Below are 17,398 nucleotides of genomic sequence, written 5' to 3'. Positions count from 1 at the left end.
CCAGGAAAATTGATGAATAAAACCAGAAAGCTGATGTGCCAATTTACAAAGGAAAATACTTACTGCTTGGGGAAAAAAAGTAATTGTGCCAGCATAAGCCCCTAACTAGGTAAAATAGTGATTTGTAGCATCAGGTTCAGCCAGACTCATGTACATAATCATACTAGAGTTAGTCTTACATATGAGACTCAGTCAAAGTCTTATGGCCTCACATGCCCTTGCATGACAGAGATTGGAAGATCACTGTTCACATTTCCTTTGTAAAACTTCCAGTGGAGCCCACTAACATTTCTGAAGAGAAAAGATGTCAATCATGTGACAGTCCAGTCTCATAAGCCTAGGAGCCACTAGGGCTTTTAAAGGTAACTTGGGCTAATACTACTCTGATAATTATGTACAGATTGAAAGAATTAATACCCAGGGCACAATCCTATATCCCTTATGTTGAGAGAAGTTCTCATGTCTTCTATGAAAATGGTATGAGCTTAGTCACTAAACTTCTCTGCAAATCAATTTTCCTATCTTCAGATGAACAGATTGGATTATGCAGTGGTTAGGGTTTCCTCCAGTTCTAGGACTGAAGCAAAGAAGGTTAGTGGCACAGTTGAGTTCACCTGGAAAAGGAATTTATCCACAGTAGACTGGGACATGTCTAGCATATACTCAAAATTGTTGAAAACCAAGGTTGTGGTCAGGGAAAGGGTGGGGTGCTGAGTCCGTACTCTCAAGAATAAAAAAGAGTCAAGTCAACAGTGAAGCAAGAGTAAGGAAGATTTGAAGGTAACTCTAGAACTCAGAGAGTATGTGGTCTGGATAAACCAATTCTCTTTTTTTAATTGGTGTTTCTCAACCCATTTAAACCCAAGGCTCATTTACTGTGACATTAAGTTTATTATAGGCTATGATAAAATAATAACATGCACAGAATGACAATAGCTATAAACGCAGACTGAGTTACACAGGTGGGTTAAATGTTAAGTCCCATAACACAAGCTGTTCATTGTCATGACATTCCAAAATGATAATCAACTTCCTGAAATAAAATATGTTTTCCCTTCAACTTATATGATGCTAACATTCTGAGAAAAGTCAATGTATGTTATCATCATGCTATGTCTGTAGATTCTAAAGTAGAGTCTGCTCTAGGCTGGGTTAATCATAAATAGGCTCCAATGTTATGCATTTGTTTCAGGGAATTCCGTGAAACGTCTTCATAGTGCAAGAGTATCTCGAATCCTCAGTCACCAACATTATGATAACCAATAATACTCCTCAACAAGTTTAAACTGTGCCTATTTTACTCTCCCAGTGGATAGAGTTTAGGGTAGGAGGGTATGGATGCATAAAGGACATTGTGGTCCTACATACCCCTGAGCTGATATTTTATGATTTTTGTTCTATCTGAGAATATGTCACTCCACCAATTTTCAACCTCAGTTATTTCTACTGCTCCCTAAACTTTATGGGAAAATAATATGCCATTTGCTCCCAAGATCAATCTTAGGCTTCATTTGAACAAAATAAATTTAAAAATCGTATTTGCTCTACTCTGCTTCTCCTAGCTTCCTGACTACTCCACACCACATATAAGATCTGCCCAAATGGCCACTCCATGCTAACTTACATTTGAGCCAAATACTTTAATTTCCAGTTTCCTCAAGTTGACAGCCTGAGTTTAGTACTTATGGATTTTGTGGGGGGAAAAAGAAATAAAATGACTTTCTTGGTTCCATATCATCTGGTTTCTTTGAAGGCCTACTATAGGGACCTATATTTATTTTCACAGTTGCCCCTGTTTCAAGTGGCATAATTTTCAGGAAGTCTAGGCATGTCTATTTCTGTGTGCATGTCTGAGTTTGTGTTTGCTGTGCCATATATTTGTGTGCTTATTATAAGGACAATTTATTCTTTTGTCAAAGAATTAATCCATATGGGGCATATATTTGTCTGTTTGAAATTTTTGTCAGACATTTCAATATGGAAATTTAAAATGAAATTGAAGAAAGAAAAAGATGATTAAAGGTGTTATCAAATTAGCTGGGGTTGGGGATGTGGCTCAAACGGTAGCAAGCTGGCCTGGCATGCACGGGGTGCTGGGTTCGATCCTCAGCCCCACATAAAAATAAAATAAAGATGTTGTGTCCACTGAAAACTAAAAAAATAAATATTAAAAAGTTCTCTCTCTCTCTCTTTTTTTAATTAAATTAGCTGGTTCTCTATTACTTCTAGAATAATCCCTCTTCTGGCTTTCTTCTTATATAACCTATATAGGTATTATGATAGTTTAATATATATGAGGCAGCCCAATGAAGTCCTAGAACTATATGCTTCAAGAGAGCAGCATCAAATAAAAGGAAAATGTTTAAAAATAGCAATAATGATCGAAGAGCAGGTGTTATTTTGGAATTTCTTGGGGTTCTCAGTAGAAGGCAGGTGTTATAAGGAAGTGATAATTTGAATATTTGATATATCTTGGCATCTGTCTGCAAGAATGAGACCCAAGAGATGGGTTTTGCCCAGTAGAGAGTGTGCTAAAACTCACTCACACAGCATTTACCCGTGGAAGTCATCTTTTAATACTATCCCAGTGGACAGGCTTTACCCCTCAGGATGTTAATTCTTAGCATCTTGAAAAGTACTAGATTTTCCAACTTGGAGGACTGTCATGTGACATTGATCTAGGCACTAAGGAGGGTCCTTCCCTTTGAAAATTTGAAGACAACTTAGTAGGAACCATGCCAGCTTAGCATCCTATACCAATCCCTGTCATCATTGCCCTTGGTCATGGCTCTGAACAATCATTATCTGGTACCCCTGAATAGCCAGGACCCTGGGGAATGTTGTGCGCTGTGGGTACATAATTCATATTCCTACTGACTCACAGGCCATTCCCACATTAAGGAAAGCAAATAGCTTATATAAAACCACATGATAATGGTAGAAAAATCCCTGGACTTAGAATATGAAATGCCCATTTTGTGCACATCAGCTAAAAATAAAACAAAAAATTTAAGCTAGTTGGATTTAGAAAAGCCATTTCTTATGTTTTTTTGCAAATGTTTTCACAGCTATTCTGTTATACCAATAGAACCTGTCTCTAAAAATACTTATTCATTCAAGAACACAAAAGCCCCACCCATAGGTTTAACTTCTATTCTCTTCCAACCAATCAAATTACCTCCTCTGGAATGATTTCTTTCCATTCTCACCTCTGAATGGCAGAATGCTATTCTGGAACCAGAATCCTTTGATTCTTAAAATAAGAAATATTCTCCTAGGGAGAGAAGCATGGCTTATTCAACCCTAGATAATCACTCCCGTTTCTCCAAGTCTCATGGAGCAAACATGGTTGTCACTGTTTATACAACAAAACATTCTTTCTGAAGAACTTCAAATAAATAAATAAATAAATTGTATGGTTTTCACACACACAAACACACACACACAACACGCATCGAGTCCTGCCAAGTCCTCAAAGAGTTAAGTTGAGCCGTTTACTTAGAAAGGCTGACAAATTGCTTCACTTCAAAATATCATTAACACCAATAACACATTTGCCCAAGCCTATTTCTAAGTTGTAAAAAAAAGATTGCTACAGATTAAGACCCTTGATATAATGCTATAAGCTCCTAGCAATGGTATCTTTTATAGTGAAGAGCAACTGCAGACACAAATTGCCCTCTTCCCTGCACCTTTTTCACAAAAATCAATATTAAAGTAGTATCAGCCTTAACTCTCCCATACACTATATGAGAAAAAACCACAGCCGTGCTTAGGACATTTTAGGTCAATAAAGAATCAATACTGTGGTTAAATCTGTAGAAAGATAAAAGACTTAGAACTCTCTACACAGCCACCCATTGTTTTCGCTACATTCTGTACAGCAGCCAAAGGACGTCACTTGGGGGGGGAGGGGGCTTTTTCCTTGGGTGAGGGCAGCTTTCTCTTTTTTTTTTTATTGGTTGTTCAAAACCTTACTCTCTTTTCTTTTTTAAGGTTGCTGTGCATTAAGTATTGGTGAAAAGTAACAGAAAGGGGCAAGAAGAAAAGAATGGCAGACCCTATTTTCTTCTCTCAGATGTTGTGGTCTTTTCTCTGAATAGTCCCTTTGCAAGGGTGGGAGACAGGTAGAGAGAGGAGTTGTGCACACAAATCTACTCATGGCACATATGAGATCAGGTGATACCAAACGGCAGGCAGTCTGGGTTAAAATCGTGGTGACTGTGTGTTGGGGGACAAGTTACTTTTTAAACTTGTATCCTCATCTATCATGAAATAGAAAATAATATGACCAGCTCACTTACAGAATTTGTATTGGAAATTCATGGGGCTTACCAGTGTGCTGGCATACAGGCGATGGTACTCCTTAGCCCTCCTGCTGTTTGAAAAGGCCCTATGACTGGTCCTAACCAATGAACGCTGAGCATAAGTGCCACTGAGCCTAAGTTTTACTTCCAGGCTGAGACAGTGAACCACTCAGGATATTATCTCCTTCTCTGTCCTAAAGACTAGCCAAAGGCCTCCTGTTGACAGGTGAGGTGGCAGCTCAACACCACTGTGTCTCTGAGTCACCCAGAGAGTACAGGTGTCTTGGAGAGTCACTCAGATCTGTAGTTTTTTGAGATAACTAAGTAAACATTCATTGTATTCTGCCACCAGGATGAAGGGATCATTGTTTGGTTGTTCTCAGAGCATCATAACCCAGAATATCCTGGCTATTGTTTATGAGGAATAATGTGGAAAATGTGTAAAAATTTCTCACTCAGTGCTGGGAACAAAATAGTATTTGATGAATGTTTTTAGACCAAAGCTGCATTCCAAGTAGGGGAGCAGTTTGAACAAAGTGATAAAATGAAACAACATAGTGCATTTAGGGATTCTGTAAGTAGAAGAATTCTTAGAAAAGAATCATCATAACTATTAAAAATGGAAAATGTCTTTTAAAACATCCAAATTTGGGTTCCTAAAAGAGTGCTATATAGAAAATCAGTCCTGTAAACTACAGAAAGAGTGTGCTTTGGTTTAAGATGTTAAGAAAATGCTGCCTACTTCAATTCCCCACTTGAATCTTCTTAATGCACATTAAATTACTAAAGGCTCTGAGAAGTACTATGAGAGAAAGATCTGATAAACATTTTGTATTCCAGGACTTTTCAAGCTTATTTGACTACAGAATGCTGTTTCCATGCAATGCCAATTAACTTCTTAGAGAACACATTGTTACTACCTTCACAGAGCTTATTAGCTAGATTGTTAGCAAATTGTTCAGTGATACTTAGCACTAATATTAGTTATGGATTAGGTTCAGCTTTATGTAATGAGAAACCTATATAACAGTGGCTTTAATAGAAATAAATAATAATAGCTGCACTTATAATCTTCCCATATGAAACATTGTCATAAGCTTTACATGTTTTCTAGCCACTTAATCCTTGTAATAGCCTCTCTTATGTAATAAGAGATTTGAAGGTTGAAGAGATCCAAGGTTGATTCAGTAGCTCAAAACTGCAAGTCTCTGCAATTCTGTTGTTCAAACTTTCCCTTAGGTTGAATTGCAGAATGACTGGTTGGGACCATTCTAGACATCAGAAAGAAGGCAGACATGTTCAAAGTAGGAAGTGCATGTCTCTTCAGGGTTTACCTCTCTTTTCTTAAAAATCTTTCTAAAAATACCTGTTGGTACCTCTTGGTCAGAATCATATCATATAGTCACACATCTGTGCAAAGATTTCTCCGATAGGCAAACTTTTGTTTTTGATGTTTTGTTTTACACAAGCACATCGTCAGCCCCCGCCCACCCTCCAACCACCACCACCACCAAATGGTGTTCCTAGGAAGGAAGTGAGAATGGATAACAGGAAGGTAGCAAGTAGTTTCTGCCACAGTCCTGGCACATGATGTCCTCGAGGTGTCAATTCTGTGCCCCCCACTTACATACGTGTACAAGTGACAATCAAACACGACAGAGATTTGGAAGTAATGCACCGAGTAAAATTAAAATTTTGAGGAAAAATAGAATAATTATTAAGTTTGGGTCCAAGGAAAAAAGCTGTTCCTCAGAGCCATCCAACAGCGGAGGGAGGTCAAACTCGGGACTGAAGAACAGCATAACTCTAGAGATGATGTTACTTACATCTGAAATCTTCATTTCCTCAGCTCTAAAGAGAGGAGAGTCCTTCCTTCACTGGGCATGTAATGAAGATATTAAATAAATTAATGCATGTAAACCCCTCAAAGCAGTGTGATTTAGCAAGAGTTCACAAAGGTGAGCTATGTCAGTTCTATCCACGTTGAATTTTAATGACTTACAAAGTAGCCCATTACCCAATCATCACAGAATCTAGTTGAAGGACATGATGTGGGTCCCATGCGCAGGAAACACCATCCACTCTTTTTGTTAAACAAACACACACACACACACACACACACAAAAACAAAATCCTAATAAACTCAGTCATACTACTTTGCTCGAACAGTGTAGCCAGAATGGACATATTGGCAGCCAGCTATTCAGGTGGAATTTGAAGGTGGAAGGTTAGAAGATTCCTTCCTCCTCACTGGTAAGGAGAAGATACCTATGACATGTATCTGAATTGTAAGACCTGGAATTGCTAAGCTGGACATTTTTTACTTTTTCTTTCTGCTCTGGAGTATATTTCCCGAACAACCTGTGCATCCCAAAGAATGCCATCTGCTTTTCCTATTTTACATCCAAACTCTAGGATAGATCTTCTTTAGGTGTTTATATATTTTCTCCCTCAAGATTAAGAGTTGCAGAAATGTTCCTTGCCACTGCTCTCACTCTACAAACTATAAACACAAAGGAATATCCTTCCTCAATATGTTATTCTTTCAGCATGACTAATCAGAGAGAATGGCAACGTATTGTTTAGTTATCTAATAAGAGAGAATTATTGATCAATTCTCAAGCAGGGTTCATCGCTGTGTCCCTGCTCATCTTACCAGCCCCTTCTCTCACCCTCTCTAATTTTTAGGGAAGTTATGTTAACACAACCAGGGCAAAGAGAGCAGGGGATGTGCGTTCTGTGAGTGCTCATGTCACCTTGTGTGTGATCAACACTCAGCCAGGGGCAAGCATGCCATCCTCCCAACCATGCTGCCACTGCCCTGCACACCTGGGGCCAGAGCCAAATCTCTGCTTCTTTCCTGCTATGGGAACCACAGCGGGATGAGCCTTGTCAATGTAACAGTGAGCTGTGTTATGTGAGGAACATCCACATCACCCAAGCCAGGAGACTTTGGTCTGGGACTGATGTCAAAGCAGGAAGGAAGATAGAGAAAATGAATCAAGTTGGACTGTCCCAAAGCAGGAATGGGAGCTAGCTTAGCTTACAGCTAGCCATTAATGTACAGCCTTTGGGTTCTGGCAGACTTGGGTTTGTATCAGGTTGATTTGCTATCTCATTGGCTGGTTTTTGGCTATTTACTTTCTTTCACTTTCAAGTTATGGTTTTCTTATCTCAAAAATGGGAGTAGTATTACTGAACTCATTGGGCTTTTGCAAAGGTTAAATGAAGTCAGGTAAGTAAAGGGCTTACCATGGTGACAGGGAAACTGTAGCTGCTAGCCATACTTTTCTCTTCTCCTTGAGGATCCTTATGGTGTCACACTGAATCTGGGAAAGACAAAAATTGAAAGAATTTTATGCTCAGATTTTACAAATGAGTCTGTTTAATTTTATTTTTTAAAGAGAGAGAGAGAGAGAGAGAGAGAGAGAGAGAGAGAGAGAGAATTTTTAATATTTAATTTTTTTAGCTCTCGGTGGACACAGCATCTTTGTATGTGGTGCTGAGGGTCGAACCCAGGCCACATGCATGCCAGGTGAGCATGCTACCGATTGAGCCACATCCCCAGCCCCACATATCAGTCTTTTGTCTTAGTCAACCCTTGTTATGGTTTGGATGTGAGGTGTCCCCCAAAGGCTCACATGTGAGATATTGCAAAAGGGTTCTCAAGGGAAATGATTGGGCTGTAAGAATTTTAATCCAATCAGTGAATCAATCCCTTGATGGGATTAACTGGGTGGTTACCTAGAGCAGGTTGGGTGTGCCTGGAGGAGGTGGGGTATATATTAATATCTGGCAAGTGGAATCTCTCTCTCTGCTGCCTGATCATCATGTGAGCTGCGTCTGTCCTCCACACTCTGCTTCCATGATGTTCAGACTCACCTCCAGACTTAAGGAATGGAGCCTGCTGTCTATGGATTGAGATCTCTGAAGCCATGGGCCCTCAAATACGCTTCTCCTCCTCTACAATTGGGTTGGTCAGGTCTTTGAGTCAAAGTGGCAAAAAAAAAAAAAACATCGGCTAAACAACCCTAAACTTAAGAGATAAAGAGAAAAAAAAACTAATAATGCATGTACCATGTCTAATGCAACACATTTCTTCCCCATGCAAAGGAGGCTGAAAAACTTGGGATGGTCAGGTGGCTCCCTCCCCTCTTCCTGAAGCTCCTTCCTGATTGTTCATGAGAGTCCAGTGAGGCTGAGACATATCTGGCTTTCTCTGGGGTTACCAAGTCATTCTTCAGTTCTGCTCCTGCTCTGGCTTGCTGCTTTGTAAACTTGTTGCTGTGCCCACCACCCCCACTCCTACTTCCAAGCACTTCTTACACTCCCTCTGTCAACTAGTCTGGGACAGGCTAAACATCAAAGTCTCTTATTTGGATTTTTCCTTCATCTCCAACTGACTCCATCCCAAACTCAATTTCCTCTTTCCTCTTTTTCAGTTAACTACAGTTGCCTGGAGCTGGGGAGATAGGAGGAGATAGTAGGGGCATACATCTGTCGCCATTTAACTGGTAGTGTATGGAGTGTGCTGGCATTCACATCCCTAATACAGCCTGTTGGACTCAAATAATCCAGACATATTTGATTTTTGTAAAAGACAGAAGCAACACACAATGAGCCTTTGCACAGACCACCCAAGGGGGCATTTAGAGAGAATTTCCAATCTATTCATGCTCTGTAATTCCCAGCTCCAAAAGTTTCCATGTTATAGCAGAATACCTAGGGACTCCATATGTTATGGGAACACAGCAGAACCAAAATGAGCTGAAAGAAGAATGCATTTGATTCAAACAGGGGATGAAAGAGTACCCAAGGAGCCCCTGTTTCATTGTCTCTACCTGGGACCCTGGGACAACACAGCCATCTCAGCCCCATTCAAGTGTGACATTTCTTTTGAATATGACAGTGGCGGCGACCTTGTCATTAACTGATGCTATGAGCAACATTTCAGCTTTCATAATTCAGTTAATTTTCAAGCCACTGGTTACTGAACCCCCAGTATAATTTTCATATAATTAAACCACACACACACACACACACACACACACACACACACACACACACACACACAAATGTGACAAACAGCAGAGAAAAACAAAACTGAAAACCCTAAAACGCCAGAAGCAAAACTCAAACCTATTTTTCATTTCCTTTTATCACATTGACCAAATGCATCTTTCACATATATTTGCAAAAAAAAAGGGAGGGGGGTAGGGGAATTATATATTTTGATATTGGTTCTGCAATATTTTGTAAAAAGTCTTACAAAGACATTTATGGGATGTCTTCAAAATGCAAAGGATTTCCGTGAGAGCTAGAAAAGGGACCACCACTCAGGGGAAGGATATGGCTCCTGAGCCCATCCACCACTCTGACCTTCTTCTGTGCTCTTGTCCCTATTATTATACATTGTTTTGCAAAGACTTGAAACATCAGAATGACAAGCGTGAAAAGATATATTAAAAAAAAAAAGCCCTGAATGAAAGAATCCCGCCACAGGTATCTGAATGTTCCCTGTAGTTAAGTTTGACATTCTCATTTCAGAGGTGGGGTTCTACACAAGTTCTCCTGAGACATGAAGCCATCATCTAATGGATTTCAGTGGTAGAAAGACTTCGGTGTTACCCAGCTTCTCTCTTCTTCTCCCAAATGTCTTCACATCTTGTAGAGCTCAGTGTGGAGGTGAGATATTTCTCTTTCTGCTTACAGTACCAGCCCTTCCTGACTTTGGTAGATGACTATCAGGTCCCCTTAGTTTCTGCTTAGCCAAGCCCTACATGTTTCATTCTTTTAATCTTTCTTCATAAATCAGTCTCTCCAGCTCCTTAATAATTCTTGACAGATGATTTACCCAATAGTTTACCATTAGAATGTGAGATTGTTGTCTTTTGAAAGCGTATCAATATAAATTATTAAAAAAAACATTATTAGTGCTGAGTCCTTGGAGAGAGAAAGAGAGAAGAGAGAGAGAACCACAAGTTTCTAATATGAGAGAGGACCAGAACTCTAGTGCTTTCATAAATGAAAACACACCAATAATTACAATGTTCTTGAGAGCTGGGAGCCAAATGAGAAAAGTATCCTCCTTACTTGATACAAAGTAAATGCCATTTGTGAAAAAAAAAGAAAGGCTAACCATTTAATACTTCATGTAGTAGTTAAGCCAAAGAACTTTTTTAAAAAACAGTTTTCTCACAACTCTGTTAAACAATGAAAAAGTTCTGGTAATAAAAGCTGCCTATATTCCAAGAGAAAGAAACGGAACAGCAGAGCTTCCTCCCTTTCATGTTCTTGGCAGGGGGAGGCAAGAAGGAAAAGAACACTACATTTTCTGTTCGGTATTGCATATAAACTTCCCAACACAGCCGAAGAATTTTCAAAAGCATTCAGATCTTTTTACAGCCTGACATCATATTCCTCACCATGACACCATGGCTTTTCAAGATAGGAATCCAATGACACTCATTTCTCAAAATGTTCCCAGCCCATCCAAATTTGGCATTTCGTACTTTTCCTCCATGACCTTAACTTTCCAAAGTTTTCTTTGGGTTTTTGTACCCAAAGATCCAGATAAGTTTCTCTATGTTTACAAACTGTGAGGCCAACCCTGTGAAATAGCACCTTATAAAAAGGGCCTGACTGGCCAGGTGGCTGGACAGCAGGGAGGTTACATGGAGAGTTAGAAAAGAGACAGAACAGTCTGGTTCAAGCAGCAATGCTTTCTTTTGCTTTTTTTCTCCAGGTCCAGCAGTTTGCACCTGCTTTCCAAAGTTCTTTGAATCTGCTCTGATTATTTTCACAAGATCAAAAAAGAAAAAAACCCAAAATACTCAATCTCTTTCATGATGCATCAGGAGTTCAGGGTGCAGGGCCAACTCCCTGGGGCAGGAGACTCAGCCCCTTTATTTCTAGAGCAATGTCAAGGCAAGGGATTCAGGGTCTCAGACAGGCACGGTTGAGACCACTCTCCAGCCATCTTCACAAGAGAGGCAAGAGGGGAGAAGCTGGGGGTGAGATGTTGTGATCCTTCCCACTCAGGAATCTGCAAGAGCTTCCCCTACAAACAGCCTTGCTTTTAGAAGGAAGGTTATCATTTTATTTTTTTAATCCATCTAAAATTTCTTTGGGTCTTACTGAGCATGCCTGGAATGCAACTTCAGCACAAGAAAGAACCCTTCCTGAGTTCATCTGAAGTGGTCTATTCCTCCTTCAGAAAGAGGAAGGCATGGATCATGCTTATGTGTTTGTGGCAGTGTCAGATTGCTATAGAAGTTTCTAACCATTTACTTTCAATTTGTATACTCATCATGTCACAGAAGGTTTCTAAATGGTTCTAAACTGGCACCTGGCCACCATGCTCTGAGTAACATGGTCTTAAAGTGAGGGGCTCCAAATGGGGCCCCTAGACAAAATCCCACCCAGCACCTGTTTTCATAAATAAAACTTTAAGAACTGCATATATCTGCTCCCATGTTGTCACTGTTGAATACAGAAATTCACCTACAAACCTAAAATATTTATTATGTGGCCCTTAAAAAGTCATCTGTGTACCCCTGATGAACTAGATCACTCTATGCAACAAAAAGATGGGGTAAATTTTAGCAACACTAACACCACCCACCCACACACTATCTCCTCCACTTACTGGGAGAAAAGAGGGCTGATATTTCTCAGCAGCAACTTGGACTGGACTAGACTATTATTTCCAAAAAGGAAGATATCAAGGTGTTTGCTGTAAATGTCAGCTCACAGGCCTAGGAGTAATTTACAGATCAATTATCAAGAAGAAAACCTTTCTGGGCTGTGTGTGTGTGTGTGTGTGTGTGTGTGTGTGTGTGTGTACACATGTGTGGGTTTGCATGTACATGCTGCCCTGTGTGTGTGTGTGTGTGTGTGTGTGTGTGTGTGCAAGTCCAATTCAAGGCTGAACCAAACCACTGCAAACTTGCTGTGAGAATAACCAGCCAGAGCCCATTGACCATGTTCATAAAGAAGTCCCTTTGTTAAAGAAAGCCACTCAGGAAAAGGGCGGGAAGGGGAGGGAAAGAGATGAGCCCTGCCTTGAAGAGGTCTATAGCACTTCAATCAGAAACAGCTGTGGCCAGTTTAATGCTATCACAGGGCTCATAGAGATGTGACATCATGCAGAACTGAAGCTCGGCCAAGGAGTTTTACTGGCAATATACCTTAGACTCTAAGGATTTAGTTACAAATGTGTATGTGGCACATGTTTTTTGAATGAATTCACCCTGGGAACCAACACCATACCGCATCTCCTCTAGTAACTTAGCTGAAAACAGGGTAGTGGGTGTTTTTTTGTTTTGTTTTGTTTTGTTTAAGCTTAGAATTAAAATCTTTATTAATTTTAAGCTAAAGGGAAGTAAATGAATTTGCTATCATCTGAGTTCATTACATGTCTAACTAGAAAGATTTTCACAATCATACCAGTACCCTGGCCAAGTAGGAGAAACTGGGAGACACTTTATATTCTAATTTCAAACTGCAGGGTATCCCAGGTGTACTGTATAGGATTTCCTGTAATTTACCAGCAAAAATAAGCAGTCTACAGGAATATGTTTGCCATACTGTACATTTGTATTAATTACCCAGCAGGATAAAGTGATTTCTTTGTGATAGAAAGAGATGTGGATCTACAGGAAAATCATTAAGCCAAACCGGGGAAAACAGACACTTTTCTGTTGTTAAGCAGTTTGGCTGGGTTCAGGATTGGAGTCTGGGAGTATGTAATTGTTAGCATTTTTCTCCTATCCACTCAATTTTCTCCCAGAAAAGAGAATAGACTCTCCAATGGAAACTAGCAACCAAAGTTGAAAGTGTGTTGCAGGCCCCTGTCAGGGTAACCTGTGAGAATCCACAGAGTCCTCTCTGGAGCTGTATGATCTTGTTAAAATATAATTTGGAGGTATGAAAAATTGTAACCAGGATGCAAAGATATCAATGCCAAGTGGAAAAGACAATGCATACCAGAAAAGTTCAGAGGTGGAAGAAGCACGACAAGCTTTCATGGTAGAAGAAGTCTTTATGGGAGGGAGAATTTGGAATCTCATAGGAGGAGGGTAATTCAGACAGGTCTGGAGGATGGGAGTAAAAGAGGCTCAGCTAAAGGAGGCTTTTGCTAAAGGAGGGATGCAAGATGAGGAGCTAGGGATGTACAACAGGGGTTCAGCAATAACGTGTGGTCAGAGACAACTCAGGGAGAGTTCAGTCTGAGGACACAGAAAGGAATTGAAGGAGAGGGACCAAGAATCCACAGCTGTAGAGCACAGACCATGTACCAGGTGCTTTATGAGCTCATTTCATCATGATAACTTTTTGATATCATTTATATGAGGAATCTAAAATGCAGAGTAATGGAGTAGAATGACAATTGTCAGGGGTTGGAGAAATGGGCACACAATAGTATTAAGTTTCAGTTTTGTAAGATGACTATGTCTTAGAGATCTGCTGTCCATCATAGTGTCAATAGTTAACAACACTGTATTGTAGACTTAAAAATTGACTAAGACAGCAGACCTTAAGTTTTGTTATGTCACACACACACAGACACACACACACACACACACACACACACACAGAGAGAGAGAGAGAGAGAGAGAGAGAGAGAGAGAGAGAGAGAGAGAGAGAGAGATTATGAGTAAAGAACACAGGAATAAATCTTTAGAGATGATGGGACACAGGTTATAGTAATGCTTTCACAGGAGTATACTTATTTTAAACTTCAACATTGTATATATTAATAGTACAGGTGCTGTATGCCAGCTATACCTAAAAAATGTTTTTAAAACACATGCATGTACAACACACACACACACACACACATCTGTTCATTGCAATATGTATTTCTTATGCTATCTTAATGGCTTACAACCCTACCTGCCCATTAGGATCCTGCCTGGAGAGGTAAAAGTATGATAAGTACACCGTAACCCACCCAGGAGATTCTGATGTGTCAGCTCTGGGCAGGGGCTTGGGCACATCTCCACAGCTGGTTTTTCTGAAGCCCTAGCAATAGCATATTTTACCATGAAGTGTACTGCTCTTTTCCCTCCCTCAAGAAGAGCTTTGCATACTTCCTGAAGAAATTTACTTGCCATTGTCCGTCCTCAACTTTCCAAATGTTTTCAGGCTGGAATTCCTACTGATCACAGACTGAAATGAATCCAAGAAAAAAAGTTTCTCACCTTCTATTGTGGTATGAAATGGCAGGGACCTTCATCTGGTTTCCTGGAAAGCACAGATGGGGGCAATGTCCTAGGTGCTTCTATTTGATTTAAGGAGTGAAAGTTCATGAAAGCAGAATGATGGAGGAAAGGGAATGAGAAGGGAAAGACAGTGTTTTACTGATCTGGTCCCCATTGGATTTCCACTGTCACTGCCTGCTCCCTACTCCAGACTAGTGCATGAGGATGCCGAATCATGGATGCATTACCCATGCTGCATTAGAGGGAGGGAGAGGAAGATTGACCTGCTGACTTTTGTGTTCTGTTGTTTAAAGGATCATGCCAGGAGCATTAGCTTCCCCACACTGTGGCTGTGTAGGCAGTTCTCAGAAGTCCTGTAGCAAAGCACACATGGGCATCTATGAGGAAGAAAGATGAGGGAGGAGGGAGAGGATGTACACAGAAATCTTGATGAAGTGGTACTTCTGTGGCCAAAAGCTTTGCAAATAAACTGAGTTAATAAGTGGCACGTGAAAGTGTCTGACTCATATGATAAGATTTTTCTCCCAATTTCAATTCCACAATTAGTTTTGTTTTGTTTTATCCTCAGGTAGTTATCTAAAAAGCAGTGCATTTGTGGCACAGAAAGAAATGGTACAAGAAGAATAAACAATGAAACATCGAACAAAAAAAATCCCAAAAGCCAAAATTTACCTTCCCTTGCCTTTGCAGAACTTTCCTTGGATTTACTGGGGTCATGTTTTATTGTAACAAATATGGGACAGACATTTATAATAGCCTTTATTAATTAAATGAGAATTTTTTTGACATGGAAATATCAACTGATATCAGATAGCAGCAGCATTATGGAATCATCTATGTTCTGCCAATTGGGAATAAAGGCCCAGAATAATGTCAGAATGTTTCTCCCCATTTCAGTATCTCCCTATATCCTCTGCTAGGAAAGTCTATATAAGCAAAGACAACATAAAGGTATATATAGATAGACTCACAGGATGTTCACTAAACAACAACAACCCTCCACCACCAACCCCTGATTGATTCTTCCAACCATAAACCAGTGGTTCCCAAACTTTAGAATGTACTGGAACCACCCGGGAGGTTTGTGTCATGCAGAACACAGGTGTGCCTAAGTGCTGATGATTCTACTCTACCCAAGGACTACACTTGGAGAACATAGTGGCATAAATTAACTTTAGGCCACCAATCAATTTTAGACAAATGATTACTAACCTGGAGTTTATGGAACAATATGGAGGTTATCTTATTTTTCTAAGTAAATTAGTTTGAGGTTTTTTTTTTTTTGGACTTTCTCATAAGTGTATTAACACCATGCTGCTCAAGAAACAGCAGCATAAACATTGACTGGCATCTATTATGAATGCAAATTCTTGGCCTCATCCAAGAACCACTGCATGGAAGTCTAAATTGTGACAATGGATAATTTGTGTGAAGATAGAAGATATTCTTCATTTCATACTTTCCATTGTTCCTAAAATTCAGGTGCAGGAAAATTCCAATTGGCCATTTTGGTTGGACAAGCTCCAGATAATTTGTCTCATACACTCACACACTGTGTTAGTCAGGTTTTCATCCCTGGGACAAAATACTTGAGAAAAACAACTTAAAAAGAGGAGAGATTCATTCTGACTTATGGTTTCAAAGGTTCAACACCTGGTCCCAGGGCTCTATTACTTTGGCCTGAGATAAATCAGAACTTCAACTGAAGGAGGTTGCTCACCTCATGGCATCCAGGAAAACACACACACAATCACACACACACACACACACACACACACACACACACACACACACACACCCCAGAGAGAGAGAGAGAGAGACAGAGAGAGAGAACAAGGGGCCAGGGATAGAAAGACTCATGGAACCATTGTTGAATTTTTAATTCACATTTTTCCCCAGATTTCTGTACCTTTTCTGGCTGTTCCATATCTAGGAGAACTTTCACCATTATCCTAAGGGGGTCAAGTGAAGGTAAATGTCACAAAGGGTACATTAAGGTCAAGTTTGCACAAATATAAGCAGCTCTGACATACCCTAGGAGAGTGAAACCCGACAAAACCAGTGAGAACAGTGACTGAAGATGAGAGAAGGGAGGACAGGTCACGGGGGAAGGGAAGAGCTCAGAGAAAAAGAAGGAGATAAAGAGCAAAGGACATGACTGAAGAAGGAGGCCCAGATGTACAGGCCTTTTTCCTACGAACTTGTCTTCCTCTGTGGTTCTACACACACACACACACACACACACACACACACATACACACACATATGCCAATTTGACTTTTTATCCTGGGACCACAGGCTCTTGAGATTTTCCCATTGGCTCAGAAGCTACTAACATGTACAAGCAGAGCTGCACCTCCCATGCCTACCCCAAGCGATGCTCGGGCCTGCTCAGGATCAGCAGGCATTTTCCGACTCATCCTGAAACACAGGACTTGCCCAGTGCATTTCACATTTCTGATCTCAGCTTTGTCCTATGGCTTCCTCACATCCCTCACACCCCAGCAATTCAGCTCCCTTCCCAGAAAAATCGACTGTGTGTGAAATCTAGCCATGTTTCCTTAACATTCTGCACTCTTGCACCCTCCTCTAACCACATGGGAATTGCCTGAAATGGAACATTTCTGGGTTGGCATCACCTTGTACCCCAGACTTGAGCCACCTTTTGGAAAGAGAGGTTCATGTGCTTCTTTTCAAGGTCATAAAGAAATTAAACCGAAACCCCACCTCCCTTGTCTTCTTTTACACCCTGAGCCATTCTAGAGACATTTTCTAGAGAAAATAGAGCTTAATTTCTTGGAGGTGTTTTGTTGACAAGAAAATGGAAAGCATGTGTCCCTGCTTCGCTTTTTGTACTTCCAAGTA

Source organism: Urocitellus parryii, chromosome Y, assembly GCF_045843805.1.
Source record: "Urocitellus parryii isolate mUroPar1 chromosome Y, mUroPar1.hap1, whole genome shotgun sequence".
NCBI classification, from domain to species: Eukaryota; Metazoa; Chordata; class Mammalia; order Rodentia; family Sciuridae; genus Urocitellus; species Urocitellus parryii.
Note: the sequence above shows the minus strand (reverse complement) of the source record.